At 50.9% G+C, this 16,488-nt stretch overlaps 1 protein-coding gene across 4 annotated transcripts in view; it reads right to left on the reverse strand.

The window, feature by feature from the left end:
* Positions 1-16,187, reverse strand: part of ADD3 (adducin 3) — a 57,337-nt gene extending 41,150 nt beyond the window's left edge. For 3 of the 4 annotated variants that reach the window (XM_044297775.1, XM_044297776.1, XM_044297771.1), the window contains exon 1: positions 16,110-16,187. The gene's annotated coding sequence lies outside the window, so the exon portion shown is untranslated. The remainder of the gene's footprint in view (positions 1-16,109) is intronic. The other variant, XM_044297777.1, reaches the window with a different exon arrangement.
* Positions 16,188-16,488: the final 301 nt, after the last annotated feature.

The raw sequence follows: 16,488 nt of genomic DNA on the forward strand, positions 1-16,488 counted from the left end.
CTTTTTACAGGGAGCAATAGTTATAAATATAAACTACAAATTGGCGTAGTAATGAAAAGCAGGAAGTGCTCAAGTCCATATGCAGTGGCGCATCTATACGGGGGGCGGGCAGATCCTGAACTTGTGGTCCGCTGCCAATGGCAATCCCCAGCAAAAATGCATACAATGGAGGATGTCCGCAGCGGACCACAAGTACCACAATAGACATCCTACACAGGATAGCAAATGTGTGGATGTGAAACAATAAAACAAAATATCAATAACTCTGCGGTCTTACTAAACCCTCATACTGATGTAAAATTCTGAGCTACTTGAGAAACCTTGGCGCGGTGCACGGGCTCAGACATGTCCTCCACAGTAGGATATGTTGGCTAATCTCTTAATTTTAACATCAGTATGAGGGTTTAGTAAGACCGCAGAGTGCACCTGTCTTGATAAAAGTTATTGTTAATTTGTAGCTATAATTATAACACATGTCCTATGGTGAGGGGAGGTGTCCTTCACGTGGCATCATCATTGCTGTAATCGGCAGGTCGACCACAGCACTCTATAGACACTGAATTGAAGGGATTGTCCAGGATTACAAAAACATTCTGCTAAAAACAGCTCCCCACCTGCCCGCAGGTTGTGTGTGGTACTGCAGCGCAGACCCGTCTCTTCAATGACGCTGAGCTCCAATTTTTATTTTTTTAAGAGGAGGACAGCAGTCATGTTTTTCTGATCCTGGAAGTCCTCTTTAGGTGCCCATGACCTTTCAAAAGATGTCGGTCTGACAGGAGCTATTCCTCCCTTACCTCCCCTCCTGCACACATGGCATAGAATCCATGTGCTTACAATGGGAAACGGCGAATAAGTGGCAGCGAGACCACTCCGTGCCTCTGCCAGACTCCTCCGTGGTTGATCTTCCACAGGTAAAAAGATAGGGCATATTAACACCCAACATGCCTGATCCTGCAGAAACAGACTCATACTCAGTGTAATAAAGTAATTTAGTTTCGGTCCAGGTGACCAGTTTTTTGGGCGTGTCCTCCTTTTACCCATCGGTCGCCTCTCTTTTTGCATTATCTGCTTGGGACATGGGTGGCATGAATATTAGGATCTGACGTCTTGTAGCCCCAGTGCATCATGTACAGAGGAGTGCGGTGTTGCTGGGTCCCCAGCATCGGGCCTTAGAGGAAACGTTGTGTTTTTCACAGTCTCCGCGTGAGAAGCTCCGACCTTTGACACCAACGTTTCCGAGTGCCGGTTTGGTTAGAAGGAGACAGATGATAGAGCAGGCCGCTATGAGAGCCAGCTGGCACGGGCAGAATGGGCATTTTGTTGGGGAGGCCAGATCCGCTCCTCTGGACACCTGGTTTCCTTTCCTCCCCTCTTCCTGATTTGCTTCCTGCAGGCGGCTTTCTGCGAAGACGAATTACAGACTAATGACGGCTGAGGAGTGTGCGAGGAAAAAGCCGGATTCAGCAGAGCCGACACGTTCAGATTTGTTGGGTGCACGTGGTAGACATTAATATCATAGCCTGAGAACTGGTATATATAAAGGATGAGGGACTCACACTGTGCCCCGAGGACTGGTGTATACAAGGACGAGGGTCTCGTACCGTGCCCTAAGGACTGGTGTATACAAGGATGAGGGTCTCATACTGTGCCCCGAGGACTGGTGTATACAAGGATGAGGGACTCGCACTGTGCCCCGAGGACTGGTGTATACAAGGATGAGGGTCTCATACTGTGCCCCGAGGACTGGTGTATACAAGGATGAGGGACTCGCACTGTGCCCCGAGGACTGTATACAAGGACGAGGGTCTCATACCGTGCCCCGAGGACTGGTGTATACAAGGACGAGGGTCTCATACCGTGCCCCGAGGACTGGTGTATACAAGGATGAGGGTCTCGTACTGTGCCCCGAGGACTGGTGTATACAAGGATGAGGGTCTCATACTGTGCCCCGAGGACTGGTGTATACAAGGACGAGGGTCTCATACTGTGCCCTAAGGACTGGTGTATACAAGGACGAGGGTCTCATACCTTGCCCCGAGGACTGGTGTATACAAGGACGAGGGTCTCGTACTGTGCCCTAAGGACTGGTGTATACAAGGATGAGGGTCTCATACTGTGCCCCGATGACTGGTGTATACAAGGACGAGGGTCTCATACCTTGCCCCGAGGACTGGTGTATACAAGGACGAGGGTCTCATACTGTGCCCCGAGGACTGGTGTATACAAGGATGAGGGTCTCATACCTTGCCCCGAGGACTGGTGTATACAAGGACGAGGGTCTCATACTTTTTCCCGATGACTGGTGTATACAAGGACGAGGGTCTCATACCTTTTCCCGATGACTGGTGTATACAAGGACGAGGGTCTCATACTTTTTCCCGATGACTGGTGTATACAAGGACGAGGGTCTCATACCGTGCCCTGAGGACTGGTGTATACAAGGACGAGGGTCTCATACTGTGCCCTGAGGACTGGTGTATACAAGGACGAGGGTCTCATACTGTGCCCTGAGGACTGGTGTATACAAGGACGAGGGTCTCATACTGTGCCCTGAGGACTGGTGTATACAAGGATGAGGGTCTCATACCGTGCCCCGAGGACTGGTGTATACAAGGACGAGGGTCTCATACCTTTTCCCGATGACTGGTGTATACAAGGACGAGGGTCTCATACTTTTTCCCGATGACTGGTGTATACAAGGACGAGGGTCTCATACCGTGCCCTGAGGACTGGTGTATACAAGGACGAGGGTCTCATACCTTGCCCCGAGGACTGGTGTATACAAGGACGAGGGTCTCATACCTTGCCCCGAGGACTGGTGTATACAAGGACGAGGGTCTCATACCTTGCCCCGAGGACTGGTGTATACAAGGACGAGGGTCTCATACCTTGCCCCGAGGACTGGTGTATACAAGGATGAGGGTCTCATATCTTGCCCTGAGGACTGGTGTATACAAGGACGAGGGGCTCGTACCGTGCCCCGAGGACTGGTGTATACAAGGATGAGGGTCTCATATCTTGCCCTGAGGACTGGTGTATACAAGGACGAGGGTCTCATACCTTGCCCCGAGGACTGGTGTATACAAGGACGAGGGTCTCATACCGTGCCCTGAGGACTGGTGTATACAAGGACGAGGGTCTCATACCTTGCCCCGAGGACTGGTGTATACAAGGACGAGGGTCTCATACCGTGCCCTGAGGACTGGAGCTGTAAACGAATCTCACTAACGCTGTGTAATGTACCGCAACTCCACCCCCCCCTCCAGATTCTTGTATGCTCGTTCCTATTTCACACATAATAATCGCCACATAGAAAAAAAATATATATATTTTTCAATGATAAAACTGCTTAAAAAAACTAAAAGTTATTTCTAAAACAAATTAAGTAAAAACCCTACATTTACCACAAATTCTCCACATCATAAAAACCAAAAACCAAAGCTAAACGACCAAATAATCCTACATGACCACCAGGAGGGTGCGGCTTGCGGATGGAAATTACGGAAAGAATCCATGACTGGCGACCTTCGTTTTACACGTGACCTTCAGCGAGCGCGTCCCATGAAAGCTCCGAGGGGTCACGAACTCCGTGCGCAGAATGTGAAGTGGGAAACATTAAAAACAGCAGAACGTTCCATTAAGAGAGAGGCCGCACCCGGGATCAGCTGAGATGTAGATTACGTCCCTCCATGAGCATGAAGCTTCCTCCATTGCCTTCAGGGCTTGTTTGGACGCTTGTAAGTTAAGTTGTTTTTTTTTCCCTTACTGAAATTTTTGGGCAAAAACAATGGAACCCGGCAGAGGGAATAATAGGGAGCCTCATCTTAATATTCTATGTATCCTCATATATATAGAATGGTTGTTCAAGACGTCCACTCATGGCCAACATCACGGGGGCACGGAAATCAGCTCTGCAGTCCCCCCTTGTTTCCCTTCAGTGTCAGTTTTTACTGTAGTTCTAGCATTTTATTCGCAGACCAGGGGTCTTAGGACGCACAGTGCTGCAGTACATGGGATTGTGGAAGGACATGGTGCATATATGACTAAGGGAAAGAGCAAAACTCGGCAAGAGGTCCCCCATCTCTTCAAAAACCACAGAGGACACCTGAATGAATGCGGCAACTGGACAGGTAAAAGGGGGGGGATGGGGGACAGCTCACACAGGAAAAATAGCTGCGGGTACCAAATGGTTAAATGCAAAAACACATCAGGTGGAGAGAGAGAGCAACGTGACCTGGCATTAACCCTTAGTGGTGGTGGAGCCGAGCGTGGGGTCACAGCTGCATCTTCCACCCCCCCCATTATTTGTCCTGGCAGATTCTCAAGCTTTGGCCTTTGAAGTTGGGGAACCAGTTCTGGGCTGCAGGCAGATGTGACGTGTGACTGTCACCACCACTCCAGGAACAGGACAGACTGGTTCCAGCTTCCCTTCCTTAAATACATCATGATTGCAAGCTCTTCAGGTTACCTGGAGAATCCCCCCAAGCTGCTCTAATAAGGGAAAAGGGAGTCGTCATTAACAAACCGTCTAACGGGCCGTCACCAGATGGGCGCACCGTCCTCAGGACTCCAAAATCCTGGCCCCTAGGGGGATGTTCTGGATTTTCCAACACTCCTCACAGCTGAGGGTTTGTCACAATGTTATTCAGACTGTACAGTTGTTTGCTGTGTGTAATGTCCTGCCAGCAGGTGGCGCTGCGTAAGACGTGAGAATGTGATTCAGGGGGTTAAGGGGACCCTCAACAGGGAATGGTAGGCCGAAAATCCCTGTTGGGAGTCGGGACTGAGGAATGGAACTTGCTACTGGGAGGAATTATGATGCGATTACTGGGGGAACCTTCATACGATTACCAGGGGGCAATGGGTTTACTGGTACTGATAATTTTGAGGAGCGAGGAGAGAATGTGGCCCCTGCTGTGATCAGGGGGTCTGTTGGCTATGTAGATAAGTGGGGGTCTGTGACCGCTGTGACTAGTAAAGGGGAGCTCTGCTCGACTACTGGGGGGAAACAAAACCCGATTTGAAATTTAAGGCATTGCACCCCGGCCCCAAGTTCTGGAATATTCTAATAAGACGGAATTGATATACCTATAACTGATAGGTAGAAGGTCGGCTGCTTACGGTGTACGGCATCCCGGAGCAGCGCGGTCTGGCGGTCTATTCTACAAACTGTTCAGCTTGTCAACAAAGTGATGACAGGGCCACAAAAGTAAAAAAACTGCATAATGCAAAAATCACAAAGCGCAGAATGATTGTAAAACTGCTACCTTCCTAGAATAAACTCCATGTAACGTCCTTATGTTTAAAAGCAGGGAGAGTGCGATCACTCAGAGCCTGTCACGTAGCTCTGTTGACATCCACCGTGACGCCCGGCGCTCTCAATCCCAAGACAAACAAGTTGGCGCACAGAATACACAGCTGGAAATCAGATAAATATCTGCCATACACCCCACACGCTGATCACAGGGGGCCGCACCCACAACTGGAGCTACACTGTACCCGGGTGTGCGGCCCCATACACAGCTGTCTATACCCCACCGCGAGAAAACAGGCAAGACCGTAACGAGGATGCAATATTTGTCCACGAGTTGTTCAAACAAAACAAAAAAACGTTTCGTTGTCTCTCCTTCCCCCAACATTGTCATCTATTCTCAATATTATCACAGCAAAGAAACCCCTCCCCCGCCCAGCCGTCGGGGCCAAGGCTCCCTCCTCCGCCCAGCCGTCGTAGAGGAGGGGGGGCCCCCCAAGGCTCCCTCCTCCGCCCAGCCGTCGTAGAGGAGGAGGGGGGGGGCCCCCCCCAAGGCTCCCTCCTCCGCCCAGCCGTCGTAGAGGAGGAGGGGGGGGCCCCCCCCAAGGCTCCCTCCTCCGCCCAGCCGTCGTAGAGGAGGAGGGGGGGGGGGCCCCCCCCAAGGCTCCCTCCTCCGCCCAGCCGTCGTAGAGGAGGAGGGGGGGCCCCCCCCCCAAGGCTCCCTCCTCCGCCCAGCCGTCGTAGAGGAGGAGGGGGGGGCCCCCCCCAAGGCTCCCTCCTCCGCCCAGCCGTCGTAGAGGAGGAGGGGGGGGCCCCCCCCCAAGGCTCCCTCCTCCGCCCAGCCGTCGTAGAGGAGGGGGGGCCCCCCCCAAGGCTCCCTCCTCCGCCCAGCCGTCGTAGAGGAGGGGGGGCCCCCCCAAGGCTCCCTCCTCCGCCCAGCCGTCGTAGAGGGGGGGGCCCCAAGGCTCCCTCCTCCGCCCAGCCGTCGTAGAGGGGGGGGGGGGGGCAAGGCTGTGAATTATTACACAGTTCTCACTGAAATCAGTAAGTTATGGATGTTTTGGGTTCTCCAGAGCAAGAGACACTTGCAGATTTGACTTGCACTTAAAGTTTTTGTCATGGGCACAGCATAAACCTTCACATGGTAAAAACACAAAATGTAAATATACAGAAGTAAAAAAATTTAATAAAAATGGACGCCTGAAGCGAGACAAGGACTCATCAGGCCTCAAAGCCCACGTGTTTCAGAGCCCCCGCTTTCACACGGAGGAGGAGCGAGCGGGTCAGTGCTTGGTTTCTATTTACAAACAATGTATCTTCCCTGATGGGAAACAATCGGCCTCTGAACGCACGCACTCCGGTTACCAAGGACAAAACATAAAACAGACCCGCGGCCGACTGCGATCAAAGAAAACGGGGGAAGACGATCAGACAACGAATCCAACTGGGTAAACATCACCAGACAGCCAAGCGGGCCGCACTCCACAGGGAAAGTGGGCCATAGGCAAGGTTCTGCTTCATCTGCAGACTTACAATTCACTACGGCCACGGATATTATGGAGGCATGAGGCACCGTTCTGCAATACGTGGTAGGGAAAATACCGTCTCAGCCAGATGTCTGCTGAAGAGCAATATGATAAATAAGCAGCAATTAGTGATACCACTGAGGTATCCAATACCTCATGCCTCAGCAATGACGCTAGCTCTATGGAATTTTAAAACTACGTTCACATTAAATCTGCCACATAATTGAGGACTAAAGTAGGAAAATGACAACCAGAATGGGGTGTCCCTGCCCACAGCTCCTTCCAGTACAGGGCTGCTGGTGTGACTGGGCTCTGGCAGGGCTTGTGAAGGCCACGTGTGCTCCTTCTGATAAGAGAGCGGCCACAAACAGCTCCAACCGATTCATGTTTCCATCAGATACCGCGAGAGGAAAAGCAGACACCAGTGGAAACTGTCAAAAATCATCAGAGCAAAAGGGGAGCCAGGGCTCAAATCATATACAGGAACAGTACACCCGGGTGCAGAGGGGAGCCAGAGGGCAAATCATATACAGGAACAGGACACCCGGGTGTAGAGGGGAGCCAGGGCTCAAATCATATACAGGACACCCGGGTGCAGAGGGGAGCCAGAGGGCAAATCATATACAGGACACCCGGGTGCAGAGGGGAGCCAGAGGGCAAATCATATACAGGAACAGGACACCCGGGTGCAGAGGGGAGCCAGGGCTCAAATCATATACAGGAACAGGACACCAGGGTGTAGAGGGGAGCCAGAGGGCAAATCATATACAGGAACAGGACACCCGGGTGCAGAGGGGAGCCAGGGCTCAAATCATATACAGGAACAGGACACCCGGGTGTAGAGGGGAGCCAGAGGGCAAATCATATACAGGAACAGGACACGCGGGTGTAGAGGGGAGCCAGGGCTCAAATCAAATACAGGAACAGGACACCCGGGTGTAGAGGGAAGCCAGAGGGCAAATCATATACAGGAACAGGACACCCGGGTGTAGAGGGAAGCCAGAGGGCAAATCATATACAGGAACAGGACACCCGGGTGTAGAGGGAAATCAGGGGGCAAATCATATACAGGAACAGGACACCCGGGTGCAGAGGGTAGCCAGCGGGCAAATCATATACAGGAACAGGACACCCGGGTGCAGAGGGGAGCCAGAGGGCAAATCATATACAGGAACAGGACACCCGGGTGCAGAGGGGAGCCAGAGGGCAAATCATATACAGGAACAGGACACCCGGGTGTAGAGGGAAATCAGGGGGCAAATCATATACAGGAACAGGACACCCAGGTGTAGAGGGGAGCCAGGGCTCAAATCATATACAGGAACAGGACACCCGGGTGTAGAGGGGAGCCAGGGCTCAAATCATATACAGGAACAGGACACCCGGGTGTAGAGGGGAGCCAGGGGGCAAATCATATACAGGAACAGGACACCCGGGTGTAGAGGGGAGCCAGGGGGCAAATCATATACAGGAACAGGACACCCGGGTGTAGAGGGAAATCAGGGGGCAAATCATATACAGGAACAGGACACCCGGGTGTAGAGGGGAGCCAGGGGGCAAATCATATACAGGAACAGGACACCCGGGTGTAGAGGGGAGCCAGAGGTCAAATCATATACAGGAACAGGACACCCGGGTGTAGAGGGGAGCCAGGGGGCAAATCATATACAGGAACAGGACACCAGGGTGTAGAGGGGAGCCAGAGGTCAAATCATATACAGGAACAGGACACCAGGGTGTAGAGGGGAGCCAGGGGGCAAATCATATACAGGAACAGGACACCCGGGTGCAGAGGGGAGCCAGGGGGCAAATCCTATACAGGACACCCGGGTGTAGAGGGGAATCAGGGGGCAAATCCTATACAGGACACCGGGGTGTAGAGAGGAGCCAGGAGTCAAATCCTATACAGGACACCCGGGTGTAGAGAGGAGCCAGAGGTCAAATCATATACAGGACACCAGGGTGTAGAGAGGAGCCAGGGGTCAAATCATATATAGGACACCGGGGTGTAGAGAGGAGCCAGGAGTCAAATCCTATACAGGACACCGGGGTGTAGAGGGGAGTCAGGGGGCGAATCCTATACAGGACACCCGGGTGTAGAGGGGAGCCAGAGGTCAAATCCTATACAGGACACCAGGGTGTAGAGGGGAATCAGGGGGCAAATCCTATACAGGACACCCGGGTGTAGAGGGGAATCAGGGGGCAAATCCTATACAGGACACCCGGGTGTAGAGGGGAATCAGGGGGCAAATCCTATACAGGACACCGGGGTGTAGAGAGGAGCCAGGAGTCAAATCCTATACAGGACACCCGGGTGTAGAGAGGAGCCAGAGGTCAAATCATATACAGGACACCCGGGTGTAGAGCAGAGCCAGGGGTCAAATCATATATAGGACACCGGGGTGTAGAGAGGAGCCAGGAGTCAAATCCTATACAGGACACCGGGGTGTAGAGAGGAGCCAGGAGTCAAATCCTATACAGGACATCAGAATGGAGAGAGTAACCAGGTACCAAATCATATACAGGACACCAGGGTGTAGAGGGAAATCAGGGGGCAAATCATATACAGGAGACCAGGGTGTAGAGAGGAGCCAGAGGTCAAATCGTATACAGGACACCAGGGTGTAGAGAGGAGCCAGAGGTCAAATCATATACAGGACACCGGGGTGTAGAGAGGAGCCAGGAGTCAAATCCTATACAGGACATCAGAATGGAGAGAGTAACCAGGTACCAAATCATATACAGGACACCAGGGTGTAGAGGGAAATCAGGGGGCAAGTCATATACAGGAGACCCGGTGTAGAGGGAAATCAGGGGGCAAATCATATATAGGACACCAGGGTGAAGAGGGAAAAAAGGGGCAAATCATACACAGGACACCTGGGTGGAGAGGGGAGCCAGGGGTCAAATCATATATAGGACACCAGGGTGGAGAGGGAAAAAAGGGGCAAATCGTATACAGGACACCAGGGTGGAGAGGGGAGCCAGGGGTCAAATCATATATAGGACACCAGGGTGGAGAGGGGAGACAGGGGTCAAATCATATATAGGACACCAGGGTGGAGAGGGAAAAAAGGGGCAAATCGTATACAGGACACCAGGGTGGAAAAGGGAACCAGGGACCAAATCATACAGGACAACACAGGGGAACCTGAAGACAAGATCATGATCACAGGGGAGCAGCAGGATCATGTAAAGACACAAACAGAGGTGACAACTGGCACCAAGAATATCCAGGGGGCATTGGGGGCATGCAGGGAGGATCCTGGGGCACATATACCCAGGGCCATAAACTGGAGCAGATTACTGTAGTTCCCTTATTCCTGTGCCCCCGGCCGCATAGACACATCAGGGCGATCCGGGCGTCCATGATTACAGGGAGATTATCAAATGTGATAAGGACAGATTACTCATGTGGTGCCTTTGCTCTGGTAAATCAGATCATTCCTATGTACAAACACCGGGTGGAGACATTAGATTGCAAGCTCTTCTTGCAGCAGCCATTGACATGAAGTACAGCGCAGAACAGGAATGTGTGGAACATGAAAAATACAAAAAACTGCAAAAATATTTACATCCAAACTCTAAGGACGAAAAACACCTAAAGCATAAAGAATGTGCGCCCACTGCGCCGCTCTATGGTGCCGTCCGCCGTCCAGCTCCCTCACACCAGCAGATCTGGATTTTCTCATACACAAATGGTGGGATGGAGATAAGCGGCACAAGTACTCCTGATAACTTCTAACAGCTCTACTTAACCCCTACATGACCAAGCTCGTCACCCAGCTCTCCCACATTCCTGAACGCTGAAACCAATCACGCCGGCCATCCACGGGCACAGGAAGAAAGCCCCTGTACAATGTAGCGGACCAATCAGCTGGGAAAAGTTTAAGATTTTTTTTTTTTAAATAAAGTATATTAGAAAGTTACAGAACTCGTGGCAGATTTCCTACATAGTGGAATGCGTGGCTACAGCTGTTGTGGAACTACAAGTGCCAGCATGTTCAGGTCACCTATAGGGCGGCGCTGCGAGGTCAGTGGGACGAGGCTATTTCGGGATGGGAATGACTGGCATGTTTGCGGTATATAAATAACCAGAATTTTTGGTTCTTTTAGACATTTACATGACAGCATGTGACAGATGCCGGTGGTGGCGGGGGGCTCATCACTGCACCCAGCGCTGACAGGAGGGGGCCGCACATCCTTAGGGCCCATCTCAGACCTACAAATGTTATTGCATTTTACAGCCCAGAGCTATGAGAAATCTTCATTTTACCATCCTCAGTAAGATTTACTACAGGCCTCCTGAATGGCAGGAAAGCATCATGTTACTAAGCCCTCCCCAGCACTAGATGCAAGTGTCAGTCTTCACCAATTTCTAGCATTCTATTCAAGAACCAAGAAGATGACGAGGGGAATGCAGCAAGGCATGTTGATCGACGGACTTGAATGTTTCCACGACCCACAGGGGCCGGTGGAAAAAATTCTAGGTGACTTATTCTTTTTATGGACATCCCTAAATGGGGAAAAACAAAACAAAAAACCCGCTCCAGTCAGGATATGGTGGCCCGGGGGCGAGCGTCAGTGCTCGGCGACACGGCGAGCAGAGAATTACATAATCTCAGTCATTTGTGACTCTGCCAAAAATGAGGATCAAAAGGGACAATGACAGAACGGGGCTTGTGAGAAGCTGGAGGCACTAATGACAGGCACGTCGTGGAATACTGCTCCCATCGGGGTGCGGGGCGCACCCTCACCGCCACAATGCCGACCGGTGGGAGCGGCGCTCAATATCAAGTGGAATGTGACCCCCCCCAATAATTATTATAACAATTAGGATAATTGCAAGCTTTGGGGCCCACTGAACAGAGGAAAGTGAACTCATCAGACCCAATTAAAATTTATTAAATTGAAGAATTTTTCTAATCCAGTGATGATGAACTCTGCCCCCCCAATTATAAGAAACCGCACACCCCTTCACTGCCGGACAAGTGGGAACTCTGTATATAAAGTACAAACCTCCCAATACAATCAAGTACATGGTAGTATTATAGTAGTTATATTCTTGTACATAGGAGCAGTATTATAGTAGTTATAGTCTTGTACATAGGAGCAGTATTATAGTAGTTATATTCTTGTACATAGGAGGCAGTATTATAGTAGTTATATTCTTGTATATAAGAGGCAGTATTATAGTAGTTATATTCTTGTACATAGGAGCAGTATTATAGTAGTTATATACATAGGAGCAGTATTATAGTAGTTATATCCTTGTATATAGGAGACAGCATTATAGTAGTTATATTTTTGTACATAGGAGCAGTATTATAGTAGTTATATTCTTGTACATAGGAGCAGTATTATAGTAGTTATATTCTTGTACATAGGAGCAGTATTATAGTAGTTATATTCTTGTACATAGGAGACAGCATTATAGTAGTTATATTCTTGTACATAGGAGCAGTATTATAGTAGTTATATTCTTGTACATAGGAGCAGTATTATAGTAGTTATATTCTTGTACATAGGAGCAGTATTATAGTAGTTATATTCTTGTACATAGGAGGCAGTATTATAGTAGTTATATTCTTGTACATAGGAGCAGTATTATAGTAGTTATATTCTTGTACATAGGAGGCAGTATTATAGTAGTTATATTCTTGTACATAGGAGCAGCATTATAGTAGTTATATTCTTGTACATAGGAGGCAGTATTATAGTAGTTATATTCTTGTACATAGGAGCAGCATTATAGTAGTTATATTCTTGTACATAGGAGCAGTATTATAGGCTTTAGTGTGCTTCACGAGAGAGGCGGGGGGGGGGGGGGTCTGCCAAAAGACCCCAGAAGATGAACAATATATTTAATAAATGACAAACAGATCTATATATGTTATTCTAAAAGGGCAATTCATTAATCAACTTATCAGTGACAAACATAGAAGCTTCCACAGGATTTATTTGCCTTGTTATCTGAGGACTATTATGGGTTATCAGCCATGGTAGACATCAAAAGGTTCCCCACTGTGGCCATCAATAGGCTCACCACCCACCAGCGACCATGACCAGCCACAGAAAATTAACAGGACCCCCCCCCCCCCTCCCCCCTAAAATGGTAACCAAGTTATTAAACCTCCAACTAAGGGATCACTGTACATAGAGATGTAGCAGTGCTGAGTAAGTACTCCGCTCTGCAGTCCTATGTAACACTACAGCCTGCCCCTGTATCTCAGCTCTGCTACATCTGTACATTTTATAACCTGGATGACTGAGCGTTAAGATCTGCTCAGGTCACATGGAGCAACTTGTTAGAAACTAGGACTGAATGTCGAAAAAGGATTTACCAATTTAACTATTTTTTTCTTTATTTTTAAATCTTTAGGTCACTTGGATACAAGATACTAAACGTTGACTTTACTTTCCCCCCATTTTGAGTACTAAAACCATTTGGAGGAAAAGTTTCTGACACCTGGGGGGGGGGCGGAGGGGCCTGAGAACAGAGAACCACAGGACATCAAAAAGTGTTCAACCTCATTGACTTCACAAAAGAGCCAGCATGAGGCGCCGCAGCTGGACGGAGGAGGAGGGAAAGAAGAGGCACTTGTTTTATCCCTGCTCCTCTCAAACCTCCCAAAAAATAAAAAAAAACAACCATTGAACAACTAATGATAAAGTAACAATCATGTAATAGTAACAAAATCATAAATGATATAAAAAGAATGTAATAATATCATCACCAGTCGGCTCCCTGTCCATGATGAGGAGAGCCTCGCCTTAAAGAACAACGGGAATATGGATAACAACAGGTGGGATCGCTTCCCCGTTACCCAAATCAAGGGCCCCCAAAAACCCCAAGTCTCATTCAGCGAAACAGTAGGGTTCGTGGGCAGTATACTTTGGATATCACCAAACCCACAATCTTCTGATTAGTCACAGCGGCTCACCGGGTGGACCCGAAACCATATCATGCACCCCAACCACGGGGGGGGGGGGGGGGGGGGGGGGCGGCGGTGTACACCAATTTTTATGAACCCAGCCTTATGGGCTCCCAAGGAACTCGACTCCCCCCTGCTCAATCACAACCAGGCTCTGACCACCTCCATAAGTATTGTTCTCTCAGTAATTTTACCCAAATATCAAAGCCATCGGCCAAAAGTTCTGCGAGGTCGGTCCAATCTGGGGAGTTGGGAGGATGGTGTCATCATAGAGCAGGAATACTCAACCTGTGGCCCTCCAGCTGTTGCAAAACTACAACTCCCAGCATGTCCTAATAGCTGTAGGTTGTCCAGGCATGCTGGGAGTTGTAGTTTTACAACAGCTGGAGGGCCGCAGGTTGGGCATCCCTGTCGTAGGGCCCAAAAATGAGAGCCTTCATAGACCTCAACAGAAAGGTTAGGCAGCAAGGGTAGCAGCGCAGGGCACCAGGATCAGGAACATGTCCAGCCTCGGCCGATGGGTCATGCAGCCTTCATGGTCAGTCCCACGCGGCGAGCTGGCGGACAGTTTTTTGTCTATGGTAGGCCAGAAAACAAACCCAAATGTTGGGACCTCCATGAACTAGGACCATATTCTGCATAAATATGGGAACAACATAAAAATTTAAAAAATTTGGGCGCTTCTGTCCGGACTTCGGAAACAAGTTTGGGATCGATGCGTTTTACTCAGCGGCTATGGAATAATTAAAAACACGCCCTCACAGGCTCAACCCTCCCAGAGCGTTTCCATCCAAGGTTGAGGACGAAAGGTCCAAACTATGACATCACCCTGGGTGGGTCACTGAGGCACAGCAGAGGGTCGCCTTACTGATGGGCTGGGAGATAACCCGCCCCATATGAGGGAAGGTAACAGATACCCACAGATTATGCTTCACTCACGTTACACAAAGCGGAGCAGCACGGACCAGAGGAATCCAGAAACCTGACAGGTGCAGATGTAGCAGAGCCGAGTCGGTTATTGGCTTTGCTGCAGTAAACACCTTAGTAAGAGCAGAAAACCGGCTCTGCTACATGTGCAGATTTAGCAGAGTGACAGATGGGAACGTAAACAAGCGGCCACAGATGTAATAGTGAGAGCAGGGAAGTCCTCCGCCCTTCCTGAGAGTCCCCACCACGTCCCAGGTTACTCTGCAGGAACCGAGAGTCGTCACACAACCACCTGTACGAGCAACATCACGAGTGTGATCACCACGTACCAAGATCAGCCTCTCCCTGCCCTCCACACAGCATGCCCAGCGCCAGCCTACATACCCAGGGTCATGATATGTAAAGCCACATTGGACTTTATGCCACGCCAATAGCACGTTACATATGACAGTCTAGGAAAAACATGTGACTGGAAAGGACTAGTACTGCCAATCCACAGAAGCCAGGAGCATGGACACTGTGCATCAACACCCTGACATCTGTGGGTCCCTGCCAGCTCTGCACCCATCAGTCCGACCATAAAACATGCACATCCCACAGGAGACGGGCAACGCTGCAGCCGCCGCCACAGGAGACGGGCAACGCTGCAGCCGCCGCCGCCACAGGAGACGGGCAACGCTGCAGCCGCCACAGGAGACGGGCAACGCTGCAGCCGCCGCCGCCACAGGAGACGGGCAACGCTGCAGCCGCCGCCGCCGCCACAGGAGACGGGCAACGCTGCAGCCGCCGCCACATCACCCCACCATATAGAAGTCAGGTGGTGCTGAGGCCAGAGCCTGAGACTTTTAAAGCCACCGTGCCCATTGCCCCAAGACTTAGAATCAGCAACCCTCTACACGTGGCCTGCAGCCAGATCCGGATATGGCCCCACTCCCTGAACCCCCCCTACAAATCATCCCTCTGTACGTCCATATCCCACCTTTAGAGGTCGTCACCCACAGACAGTACACCTATTAACCCACCCTTCACTCCGCAGACCCCTGGGCCCTGCAGATTCTCCCTTCTGTACCCCCACTTTCTGCAGAGACCCCAATCTCATTCTGCTGCCCTCACAGTGACCCTGACCTCCCCCTGCAGCCCCTCCACCTCAGTCATGTATGTCGGGGGGGTGCGGACAATCCCTTCCCTCTTCACACAGGTTGACCCAGTGACCCCCGCACACCCCAACATTACCATGGATACGCTACAGCCCCCCTCTTCACCCAACAACCTGATCCCTCCGCCGCCTCCCCTGCTCCGCAGCATCCCGCTCCCAGTACCGCACTGCACCCGCACACCTCCAGCAGCGGGACTGCAGCACACGCCGAACCCTCACACCCCAGCGCCCCGGTCACCCTCCGGCACAGCCGGGTCGGACTCGGCGGTGAGCCGCTGCCCCGCACCCTGCACCACCCCCCGGGCTGCGCTCACCATGGATTATCCGGAGCTCCGCTCTCCACAGCCGCACTCTGTCTGCACACTAACTGAACCGGGCACGCCCCCCTTGACGTCACACCGCGGGAGTGTCGGGACGTGAAGGGCTCACCAGCCATTGGTCAAATGCTGTCCAATCACGAGCCAGCGTCAGCGGACTACAATACCCAGGCGCCTAGGCGGCAGATAAAGAGACGGAGGTCGCGGTGACCTGCGGGTGGCCCGCTCTGATCCCTTAACCCTTCTGCTGCCAGAGAGAAGACTCGAACCCCTTCCATAGAGCCTAACTGCAGTGGCAGCCAATTAACCCCTTCTTGCCAGACCCGAACACCTATAGGGGGATACATCCAAAGTAGTGCAAAAGAAAACCGGCTTA

Source organism: Bufo gargarizans, chromosome 6, assembly GCF_014858855.1.
Source record: "Bufo gargarizans isolate SCDJY-AF-19 chromosome 6, ASM1485885v1, whole genome shotgun sequence".
Taxonomy (NCBI): domain Eukaryota; kingdom Metazoa; phylum Chordata; class Amphibia; order Anura; family Bufonidae; genus Bufo; species Bufo gargarizans.